Raw genomic sequence first — 12,908 nt, 5'->3', positions numbered from 1 at the left:
TCCTGTTGAATCTTCGGGTCCTTTCAACGGACCTTTTCCCAAAGCTAAATTTCAGAAAAAATCTATTGGAAAATAATTTCCAATTTAAAACAAGTTTTGTTTTGAAAGAAGTGTCGGATGATTGTTATATCTCAAGTTTAGTTCAATTACATCTTAAGTATATTAAACTATAATTAATATGATTTTGTGTTTCAAATTTGAATAATTATTCGGTTGACTTTCCGCGCCAAAAAATCCCAATACCAAATTGCAATTTTCCCCAGATTGTGCAGGAAAAGGCCTGAAGGAATAATAAACTGTTTCTTATTCAAATAAGGAGCTAGGAATGAGGAACCAAATTACTCTCAATATCAAAGCATGAGTCACCGCTTTGGGGTCGTCAATAGAAAAGCATTGGGGTTTAACCGTGTTTTTGGAGCTCCAAACCTGACACTGGTCTAGATTTATTCACGAAAGATTCACATGTACATTAAAGTGAACTCTATATAGCATAAATTAGTAAAATTCAAAAACAATCTGAGTGACTTTTTCTAATCGGGATTAACATTTATTGATGCAGTGGTTATACATAGTCTATTGTACCGGAAATGAGGCACCGCAACTTTCTGAGGCACGATGAAATGAAACAAAAACAAGAATCAACTAAATCTCGCCGTAATTTATAAGACGTCAGAAACATCTAGTTTTTACATTAAGATCACTGTCGTGCAATGCAGGTAGAAGCCGCAATGAGTGTTTTAAAGGCCAAATTACAAATCTTGGATGTAATAGTATTATTTTTAGCCACATAACGAGTTTAAGTTTAATAGTTTCAAATAAGTTAAATTATTTCGCACAAAACATTTTTACAACCAGTTAAAAAAAATAGTATGATTTTAGTAAAACGAAAATTCATAATTATTTACGCATTTATAACCCAGATATATCCGCTTAAAGGGGCCTTTTCACAGATTTTGGCATTTTTTAACTTATTCATTAAATGCTTTATATTGATAAATGTAAACATTGGATCGTAAAAGCTCCAGTAAAAAATCAAGAATAAAATTAAAAAAAGGAAAAGAACATTGCCCGGAGCAGGTTTCGAACCAGTGACCCCTGGTGTCCTGCCAGAGTCCTGAAGTAAAAACGCTTTAGCCTACTGAGCTATTCCGCCGAGTACACATCCCTCACGTATTTTATACCTTATATAAGCAATCTTCGTAGTTTCACAAAATTTAACGACAAAAACAGAACTCTCCAAATTATTCAATCGTTTCGCGTTGCAACGCTTTATAATTTTTAGGTTTTAAAATCGTCAAAAGATGCATATAATGGCTATATTAGACCATGGTAAATGTTCAGTATTACTGTTTCCTCACAAATATCATAACTAAAACGAAAATTTGCGAATCTGAAACAACTTTTTTCAATTTTGTCAATTTACCAAAGCGTGAAAAGATCCCTGACCATTATACGTCTGTAAGTAGGGCTCAGACTGGTCGAACAACTTCTACGGGCCGGGTCCGCGGGTCAAAATTAAAACAAAACAAGTGGAATTTAAGGTCGGTTCGGTTCAGGATTTAAATAAGCTGACACAAAAATAAAACTTCTTTTACTTACCAGTTCCTTTTCCAAATTACTATGTCAGTAATATAGAGAGTACATCTAGTAAAAGTTATATTATAAAAATAAACTATTGACCAAAATACTGATTCATGCTACTTTTTACTAAGTATACGCAACAATGTTGAAAATAAATGTTAGTATTGTATTGCATAAGGTGGGTTCCCACTGCCGATCCGATCAACTCGATCATCCCGATCACCAAAACTTCCCGACCAAACCCGACCAAGCTCGACTAAAAAGGGTATACACGACAACTTCTCGACTTCTTGTCGATAACACACGACCCCCCACACGACTCATTCACGACGTCCACTCAACCATCTTTCCGATTTCCGCTCGATCCTCTCGACCTATACGCGAGCCCTTTACGATCTCAGCTCGACCAAGTGGACCTCAGCTCGATCGCCACCAGATCTTCACACGACCAGATCGTGATGGTCGTACTACAGTCGTACAAAGCGATCTAAAACAACTCGGGTAGAGGTCGAGCGGATCGGGTACAGAGCTCGTGTATGGTCGAATAGCAATCGGAAAGTGATCGTGTACGGTCGAGTAGCCGTCGGGTAGTAGTCTAGTAAATCTGTACATCAAATCGAATAGAGGTCGAGTGGATCGTGTTGCGATCTATAATAACTCGGGTAGAGGTCGAGCGGATCGGGTACAGATCGTGTAAAAGATGTCAATCCGATCGCCACACGATTGCTTCACGATCAACTAGATCTTCTACTCGACTAATACACGACCACTTCCCGAGCGCTTCTCGATCCATTTCCTACTCGACCGCTACTCGATATTTTTTGACATGTCAAAAATATCGGGTAGGATGCCCGACCAATGCCGACTTACCCGACCGCCCCCGACCACTCATCGCGACCGAACCAAACCAGTACCCGACCGCTTGGTCGGGCTTGATCGAGTTGATCTGATCGGCAGTGAGAACCCAGCTTAAGGTCATTATTTTAGCACCATTTTAAGGCTACAACGAATAAACCCACACATCAAAACTACACATGCTTTACCTTAACTAAAGCGTCTCCTACTTTTATGTGAAGGCATGGAAAGACCATGTTTGCTTTAAAGTCCATTTAAAGTTTGAAGTCGAAATAGATTTTAAAGTTCCGTTTTAGAAATACTCCTTGTATTTGTCCAAACTATTGGAATGAAAACAATAACATGATTTTGAAGAAAATTCGACTCCAATTTTAATCTATCTACAAATAAACCATGATATTATAAAGCCGTTCGACCAACTAAATATGGTCAGCTATTGTGATAGTTTTCATGTATTGTTATATACAATTAAGCAAATATTTTTTGGTGTATTACACTATTGTTGATCAAATGATGAGTAACATTGAATGACTTCTTGACAAACGTAGGCTCACGGCAGGTTTGGCTGATATTCACATAATTATGAAGTAAAACATAACTCTTATAATTTAATTTAAATACTAGTGTTATACATTCAGGACAGTTTGAGTTGCAACACGTACATGCATATAAATAATAGAGTCTTTAAATACAATATTCGAAAATGCCATGCCAAGGAAATAAAACTTCCTCGTCCAGCCGCGCTCTTAAAAACCGGGCTCAACGCATGTGGGTACGAAATCGTCCAGATAAGCTTGTGCAGTCGGCACAGGCTAATTAGGGACGACACTTTCCACATGGACTGGATTTTCATTTAGAAGGGACGGCTCCAACAGGCACATCTTGTCAATATTCACTCGACGTCCATACTTATATTCGTGTAAAGTCCGTCATCTTGAATGTCGTAGATTAATAGTCGCTATTTTATTTGCCTTCCTAGCAGACATTAGACACATGTTAAGATTCTCTGTAAACCAGAAAGGTGGGGCACGGGTGAAAGGAAAATATTAATCTGTTTGTGATACGTTGGCAGATGATAGACGATTAACTCCATTGTCCGAAACATACGAGTTTGCAAATCTTAATTGTTCTCTAGGTAATTTAATCGTTTTGAGAATTAGTATTTAAAAATAGTGCGCAGGCCACAAAGATTTCCCAGCCAGCGTTAAAATATTTGAATATATAAATACTTGAATTCTAGATATCGGGAGAATAATTGTTGCTTACCTCCTTTTGTATTTTACTCAAGTGACCTATTTTCATTACATTAATTTACAGACAGGAACATACATAATAGGGACTTATTCACAAATAACAATTTTCTACAAAGATGTGAATGAATGCAAACAATATTAAATGTATGCATTATATTTAAACAGGCAAGAACAATAAAACTCCTTTCTAAAATGTGTGAAATATGAGTTCGTTTATTGATAAATGCGAATCAAATTAGAATAAACGCTTTTCATCGCGAATGTAGGCAAAACGTGTATAAGCGCAAATGGAAGCGTTTTTCTACCATCTTCATTCAAAAGCCTTCGTCGTGTTTCAGTGGCGTGCTCGCTTGTGCCCTACGAGGTCCTGTATTAGTACCCCTTGGCAGACCCTACGAGGTCCTGTATTGGAAACCCTTGGCAAACCCTACGAGGTCCTGTATTGGAACCCCTTGGCAGACCCTACGAGGTCCTGTATTGGAACCCCTTGGCAGACCCTACGAGGTCCTGTATTGGAAACCCTTGGCAAACCCTACGAGGTCCTGTATTGGAACCCCTTGGCAGACCCTACGAGGTCCTGTATTGGAACCCCTTGGCAGACCCTACGAGGTCCTGTATTGGAACCCCTTGGCAGACTCTACGAGGTCCTGTATAGGAACCCCTTGACAGACCCTACGAGGTCCTGTATTGGAACCCCTTGGCAGACCCTACGAGGTCCTGTATTGGAACCCTTTGGCAGACCATACGAGGTCCTGTATTGGAACCCCTTGGCGGGCCCAACGAGGTCCTGTATTGGAACCCCTTGGCAGGCCCTACGAGGTCCTGTATTGGAACCCCTTGGCAGACCCTACGAGGTCCTGTATTGGAACCCCTTGGCAGACCCTACGAGGTCCTGTATTGGAACCCCTTGGCAGACCCTACGAGGTCCTGTATTGGAACCCCTTGGCAGGCCCAACGAGGTCCTGTATTGGAACCTCTTGGCGGGCCCTACGAGGTTCTGTATTGGAACCCCTTGGCAGACCCTACGAGATCCTGTATTGGAACCCCTTGGCAGACCCAACGAGGTCCTGTATTGGAAACCCTTGGCAGACCCATACGAGGTCCTTATTGGAACCCCTTGGCAGACCCTACGAGGTCCTGTATTGGAACCCCTTGGCAGGCCCTACGAGGTCCTGTATTGGAACCCCTTGGCAGACCCTACGAGGTCCTGTATTGGAACCCCTTGGCAGGCCCTACGAGGTCCTGTATTGGAACCCCTTGGCAGGCCCAACGAGGTCCTGTATTGGAACCCCTTGGCAGGCCCTACGAGGTCCTGTATTGGAACCTCTTGGCAGGCCCTACGAGGTCCTGTTTTGGTACCGCTTTGCAGGCCCTACGAGGTCCCGTATTGGAACCCCTTGGCAGGCCCTACGAGGTCCTGTATTGGAACCCTTTTGCAGGCCCTACGAGGTCCTGTATTGGAAACCCTTGGCAGACCCTACGAGGTCCTGTATTGGAACCCCTTGGCAGGCCCAACGAGGTCCTGTATTGGAACCCCTTGGCGGGCCCTACGAGGTTCTGTATTGGAACCCCTTGGCAGACCCTACGAGGTCCTGTATTGGAACCCCTTGGCAGACCCTACGAGGTCCTGTATTAGAAACCCTTGGCAGACCCTACGAGGTCCTGTATTGGAACCCCTTGGCAGACCCTACGAGGTCCTGTATTAGAACCCCTTGGCAGGCCCTACGAGGTCCTGTATTGGAACCCCTTGGCAGACCCTACGAGGTCCTGTATTGGAACCCCTTGGCAGGCCCTACGAGGTCCTGTATTGGAACCCCTTGGCAGGCCCAACGAGGTCCTGTATTGGAACCCCTTGGAAGGCCCTACGAGGTCCTGTATTGGAACCCCTTGGCAGGCCCTACGAGGTCCTGTTTTTGTACCGCTTGGCAGGCCCTACGAGGTCCTGTATTGGAACCCCTTGGCAGGCCCTACGAGGTCCTGTATTGGAACCCTTTGGCAGGCCCTACGAGGTCCTGTATTGGAACCCCTTGGCAGGCCCAACGAGGTCGTGTATTGGAACCCCTTGGCAGGCCCTACGAGGTCCTGTATTGGAACCCCTTGGCATGCCCTACGAGGTCCTGTATTGGAACCCCTTGGCAGGCATCTTTTTAATGTAATTTTGTTATATTTATTATTACAAGTATTTGATGCGTATCCAAATATTACAGTTTTGTTAGTAATGCCATTTAACGTGAACATGATTTAATGTGATTATTGCGTTGGGGCTTTATCCAGTTTGAAATTACAAAGGCATGTTAAAATGTAGTCGTAGCTCAGCAATAATGACTTTATGATAAACCATCGACGGGTGATTCAACGAAACGCTCCAATTAAGGTTCGTCGTGTATGCAACTGTAAAGCCTAAACGTGAGTCAATGTCTTCACTTACACTGTGTCCAGTCATAATGTTGTAGACATAGTATAGTAGACACTTGGTTTCAAGATATTTCTATCCACATAATATTAATAAAAGAAGTTATCTTTGATGAATTGACGAAGTTTACACTAAGGAAATTAGTTAAAGATAAAAGAAACTCATAGGCCAACAAATTGTTGTACACAGAAATAACTTCTTGAAAACCAATCTACTGTATAGCGTAAATGGACTTGTTCACAGTTTGGTAAAAGGAATATTTTTAGAAAAGTTGTAAACGATTCAAAAAAGAATTTATGCATTATATAATTTAGTCAAACATTGAAACAAGCAAAATAACAGTCCTGTCTAAGACAAATTCTCATCATGTGCCGTGATCTGTGAACAACGGGCTAATCAAAGGCTAATCAGGGGCGACACTTTCCGCTTTTATGATATTTTTCGTTTCAAGACAGTCTCTTCTTAGCAAAAATCAAGTTGAGCCGGAAAGTGTCGTCCCTGATTAGCCTGTGCGGAATGCACATGCTGATCTTGGACGACACTTTACGCACATGAATTAAACCCCCTTTTCACAGAGCGCGGCTAATATTTATTATCATCAATCGAAATCGAACAAAAACACGTTTGTAACGCTTTTAATCAATGATTTCACAAACCGTATATTTCAGTTACATAGCTTTAGTTGCCATGTATGATTCAAAAGCTTGCGCGGTGTAGATGTCATTTTATTATAATTATATCTCTTTCCTTGTTCTATAAGTATCGGAACTTATTCCAAGTATTACAGTTTTTTTTAAGTAAATTGATTTAATGACATTTTTTTTCAGAATACGAAACAAGTCCACATAAAACAAAGTTAACTTTTCGCGTAGTTTATTAAATAAATATCATTAGTCGCATATATAACCCACAGATAAAAAACTTGTTCGGATCCCGTATTCACGACCAATCCCTTGACACGCGACTGCGACGTTCACACGACCGAGAAATCCCCTCTAAATTGAGATTGCGAAATACACATAGAGCATACTAAGTTATTGTCATTTTTGTTTTTATCTTACACTAATTCTTAATTGAGATTGCGAAATACACATAGAGCATACTAAGTTATTGTCATTTTTGTTTTTATCTTACACTAATTATATTTTCACATTTTTGGTGAACACAATATTTTTAACAAAATAGAAACATATATTATTATCACGACGTACGCACTTAATTTGCATATTATTTTGTGGCATGTTTATTTCACAGGCTTGTCAACGGATATGAAGATGTGAACGAACCATATCTTGTTAATCAGCTAAAAGTGTTGCTGTTGTTGTATAATTGTTTTTATACAAATATAGAAAGACCTTCCCATGTTATGAAGAAATGTCGGCCGCGACACACCTTACGGGCATGTGGTTAACCCTGCTCGTAACGTATGTATATCGAAAGGAAAACCATCATTGATGTATAGGCCAATGAAAACTAGCTTATGCCTATCGCCCAATAAATAAAATGGGTTTAGATGGACAATTTTTGTCTAAACCCCACATCCTTTTTGTAATCATTATAGTATAAGGATTCGGCTCTGACATAAACAAGTTTATCTCCGCCATATCTACTGTCGGAAGATTGATTTCCATAAATCTGTAACATGTTGTTCCTCAGTCTTTACTCCATCCTTTCCAGATTAATTGCATGTGCTATTTCTTAAATAGCGGTATGCACGTTAGAAGGTTAAATCTAGCTTTCAGTCAAACATACATAACTGGCTTCGGTAAATGCTAAAGCTAGATAAGCAGAAAATACCAATGCATGTTCACACATTGCTACAAATAACACATTATTGTTGTTTTGTTTCTACAGTTTTGACTTGTAAAATATAAAGAAATATTATTACGCTATATGATAAAGCAATGCTGTTCGTAACGTGCTGTATTTTGCTACATAATGATGGGCATCTTTGTCATTCAAGCTATATATAGTTTGACAGAAATAGTCCTGAACTTCTTATCGAAACTGTTTTCATCAATCGGAATTAACATATAACCAACGTGAAACATATTGTTATGCTTTTTTCTAATGCTAGCCCTAAACAGTATTTTTTTTAAAGAACTAAGAAATTCTTTATTAATCATCTTTTGTTTGGGAGAGCAGACCATACATTAAAAAACAAAACAAATAAAAACAAAAATCATTTTTGTTAATTTAATTCTTATTCCACCAGCCGTCCTGGTATTTTATTCATTGCTAAAATAAAATATCTATGCTGATTGCTGGCACCAATTGCAAAAAGTCTAGTAAAAAGAACAGAAATGCAAACAAAATGAAAATAACAAATAACTATATTTTAATTGAAAAAAGTATCCGTAAACAAATAATATAAAATGTTGTCCTAAATACGTCATTTACAGGTCAGTGATTGCAATAACATCCTGTTTCACGTCCTTTATAAATAGCGATAAGTAAACATAGTCATACATTAAACACAACACACGAAACAACAATACGCGGATACTTGAACTGCAAAAAGGTAAATTGATATTAATGTGTTACTTCGAGTATCTGTTACGAGACCCCTTTTCTTAAGCATTGGACACTTTTCCGTTATATATATATATATATATATATATATATATATAGTTTCATTTTAAATAGACTTTTAGTTCAATCGACCTTTTTAAATATATATGTTTATGTATTACTTTTATGTTAAACATTTATACAATCTCGATTCATATAACTCGATATTTTTTATGCATTCATGCATTTCTTTAGTGCGTTAACCATATGCTATTAAATTTAAGTATTGAGATAAACTAAACATGAATTAAAGTCTGTGCGAGCAATTTACTTTTGCAATGTTCAAAATAATTCAGATGGGGGATCAGTGTGTTTGATTTACAATGATTCAGTATTGAAATAATCATTATTTCGGACACCAAGGGCGCACTCCAATGAATATGTTTTATAGCTATAGTTTAAGTGATATTGTTGTACCTTTCACATTATTATTATGTCCACTAAGCCGAAAAGGCCTGGTTTGATAAATTGGCTAACAAGAAATTATTGGCATCGTTATTATGTTCACCTAGCCAACCATTTCTTTTCTGGTAATTTAGTTTACTTAAAACTCATTAGCAACGTTTATATGTGCGCCAAGCCGAATATTTCTTGCATTGTTACCAAGCTTACAAAGACAGCAATGAATCGTGCTCACCATGGTGAATATTTCTCGCTAAGCATTTTAGATGAGACATCATTGGAAACGTTTCTATCTGCTTGCTTTGTAGCCAATCTTACTAAGAAATCATGAGCAACGTTTTTTTTATGTCCACATTGCCGAATAGTTCTTGCTTGTTGCAGATGCAGAGAATACATCAGTTACTCCTTCAGCTGTCCGTGCTAGCGGTTCTGGTGATGTGTACTTCAGGTGCCGCTTACTCGACCACGCGGTGCATCCATGCGTGTGGAAACACATTGGTGTCGCAGAATCGAATCACGTGCCAGGCATGCGCAAACGATCCACCAATCGACTATGAAATGTGCAGTAATGCGTGTGACAACACGTTTTCAACATATATGAAAACTATATGTGGTACTTGCGTTCAAAGTGTCAGTCTTTCTGATGATATGTGCATCAAATCTTGCGGAAATACCTTTTCTACACAGTATCGACAGATCTGCACGCAATGTGTGGCCCGCCCTCCACTTACTGACAAAATGTGTATCAATGCGTGCGGCAACACATTCTCTTCCTACCTCCGGAATATCTGCAATGCCTGCGTGAACAATCCGCCACGCACGGACGCCATGTGTATACATGCATGCGGCAACACATTCAGCCAACAGTTCAAAACCATTTGTAGAAGCGCCTGTTAAGTAGCTATCTCCGAGGGCGTAATATCAGAAATTTGTCTTCATTTACCAGTTACAGACAAACATGTTATACATTCGTTATGGCACATGCTTATGTGTTCTTTTATGTATCTTATATTGTAATATATGTAAATCATAAACCTCTAAAAAAAATTCAAACGACGGGTTAAAAATTGCATTGGAATACGTTTATATGAAAAGCAAGCACTTGATAAAGATATTACTCCATATAATTTTATGTTATGCTTTCATGTCGTTTATGTTATTCTTTCATGTTGTTTATGTTATAATATCAATGCCTTCAACATGATAATTTGCGGTTACAAAAGGTGAGAAATAATATATATTATTTAATTCTAAGTGACGCAATTTTAAATATTTGTTTAAATATACGGAGATTGTAATGCGACTTAAAGTTAATTTTAAAAGCATGTCTTGTAATTGTTTTTTATAGCAAATAATGAAAATGGTGAGCAAATACAGTAGTAAATGTTATTAGTACAGTTGCTAGTTACAAATTCATAATCGCAATATTAAATTCAATAATACGCCTTACCGCTTAATTATCCCGGCTTTGCCCCGCCGTGTTCATCATTGAGCCATAGTGACTACCAGACATTGTCTCGATGGTAAATATTAAACCAATGGACGGTCAAGGTAGTTTTTGTTTTTCAAACGAGTTTTTAAAAGTAAACAGTGTTGAATACGATTCAGTTCACCGAGTTCAATGATGCATCATCATTTTTACATTTTAAGGAGCATACATCTATGTGTTTTTCTTAATTATGTACGAATATTTTTCTTCGATTTTGATATTGTAACCTTATTGACTTAATCTAAATCCTTTCCACATTGTATATAGGCTGATTTATGCCTTATTTCTGCTCTGGTCAATATGATTCAAACACATACGGTCATAGCCGTTATGCTTATGATAAGACCAGTTACAGCCCTACCAATTACGTTTGAAATCCCCGGCAAAAATGCATTTAACTCCAACATATGTCTGGGGTATTGATTCCTAAACGACATTACTTGATATAAATGAACCAACATAGTAGGGGCTTAACACGAGTTATTAAAAGAATCAAATAAAAACATGAAATGTATTTACTCTCGAAGTACTATATTGTCTCAGAAAAGTGAGACAATTTCGACAATTTCAAGCGCTCGCGAAAATATGTTTTCTCACTTTACCGAGAATTTTTTTCAAGGTATTACCCACAAAGCAAACATTTATCCTACAGCTAAATGATTTTATATTACAAATTACATACAAGATAACTATTGATGCAAAGCATCAAAGGGCGTCGGAAATTTCAGTGTTAAAGGCACTCAATGAAATTACATGGAACGATTTTATTTTTTCTACTGTAAATATTAAAATATTGGCCGATTATTTTATACAAAATAGAAAAAAAGATACTGGTATAACCATTATCTATGATTTTGTGTTATAACCCCAACATAACCATTAGCTATGATGTTGTGTTATAACCGCCAAATAACCATTATCTATGATTTTGTGTTGTAACCCCCAAATATTTCATAGTTCATTTTATTTACATTGGTTTCCCTTTTTTACTGGCATCCGTGTGCAGTTTTAATTAATGGAACAGAACTGTGTAGGTTTTAAAAATTCTGCTTCATCTTGTAAGCGTAATTTCATATTTTTCTCAACTTCAAGGGGAGATGATTCTGAACTTATTCTTACGTTGCTCATTTACGAAAGGGGTTGAGTACTCATTGATATGAAATCACTGTTAAAGTTTAAATGTGTTAACGAACCCCCCCCCCCCCACACCCTCTCACACATATATTCCATGGGCATAATAAAAACAAAAAATGGTTCCAATAAAACAGCATATTTATTTAAACTAAAATGTCTACATCAAAACAAAAAGTTAACATAGAACACAAATAAAATAATTTGATTCTACTGGGGCTCGAACATTGGGCCTCTCACATGTGAAGCGAGCGTGTAACCAGTACACTACGGAACCGCTTAAAAATCACCTTCTAACTAAGATATTGATAAGTGACTGTAGTGTAACGGTTATCAATAAAGCAATAAACCGTGTAATCGCTGATAAAATCGTCTTGTACAGTTGAAGAAAATACGTGTTAACCAAAACTCGAACAGCAAAAGTCTGCGCTATTGTTACAAAAACCACAAAATAAATATATATTTTGATTATGTTATGTTTCTATTCAAAACCAGAAAGTTTCACCGGTTCGCGTATTTGCCCAGTCCATGTGATCTTTTATTATTGCCAAGTCCCTGTGATCAGTTATTAATTAAAAGAATTAGCTTTGCATTATTGGCAATAAATGTTGTAGTAAATGTAATAGGCATTAATGCAGTACTTGTTTACACTAATTTATACAAAAAATCACCACTATGCAAGATATTCTGACAACAAAAATATATACATTGATCCGTAAAATAACTTCTCCTCCCATAAGCGAAAAAAAACCACACCTTTTTAACACAACTTGGTAAGAAGATTTGTACTAATTATATCTTGGACAAGTTCGAAAATGGCTCTGGTTGGTTGAAAAACTTGACCGCCGGGTGGGGGGGGGGGGCGGGAAATTTGTCCTAATAAGGCTATAGTAAAACCTTGTTAGCACTCTAAAAGTTACATTTATAGTTCACTCTTCATGAAACTGTCAGGATATTTATTTTAATGATATCTTGGGATGCACAGAACATGTCAGTTTTTGTACCTCATATGAGCGACTTTGGGTCGTTCAGGCCCTTTTGTTCATAAACTCTATGCGGTATAAGCATTTTATGTAAGTAAGGCTCCAACGGGTCAAACAACTTCTACGGGTCGGGTCCGCGGGTCAAAATTAAAAAAATCACACAGATGAAATTAAAGGTCGGATCGGTTCTTGATTTTTAAATAAGTTTACACAAAAATAAATCTGCTTTT

The 12,908-nt window shown here is 37.9% G+C and overlaps 1 protein-coding gene across 4 annotated transcripts in view; it reads left to right on the top strand.

The window, feature by feature from the left end:
- Positions 1 to 10,625, top strand: part of LOC127879905 (uncharacterized) — a 30,097-nt gene extending 19,472 nt beyond the window's left edge. For 3 of the 4 annotated variants that reach the window (XM_052427013.1, XM_052427012.1, XM_052427011.1), the window contains one exon: positions 9,457 to 10,625. The gene's annotated coding sequence lies outside the window, so the exon portion shown is untranslated. Of the gene's footprint in view, positions 1 to 8,517; positions 8,624 to 9,456 lie in introns of those variants that run through there. The other variant, XR_008049329.1, reaches the window with a different exon arrangement.
- The last annotated feature ends 2,283 nt before the right edge of the window (positions 10,626 to 12,908 follow it).

Source organism: Dreissena polymorpha, chromosome 4, assembly GCF_020536995.1.
Source record: "Dreissena polymorpha isolate Duluth1 chromosome 4, UMN_Dpol_1.0, whole genome shotgun sequence".
NCBI lineage: Eukaryota > Metazoa > Mollusca > Bivalvia > Myida > Dreissenidae > Dreissena > Dreissena polymorpha.
This window is presented reverse-complemented; position numbering and strand designations above follow the sequence as displayed.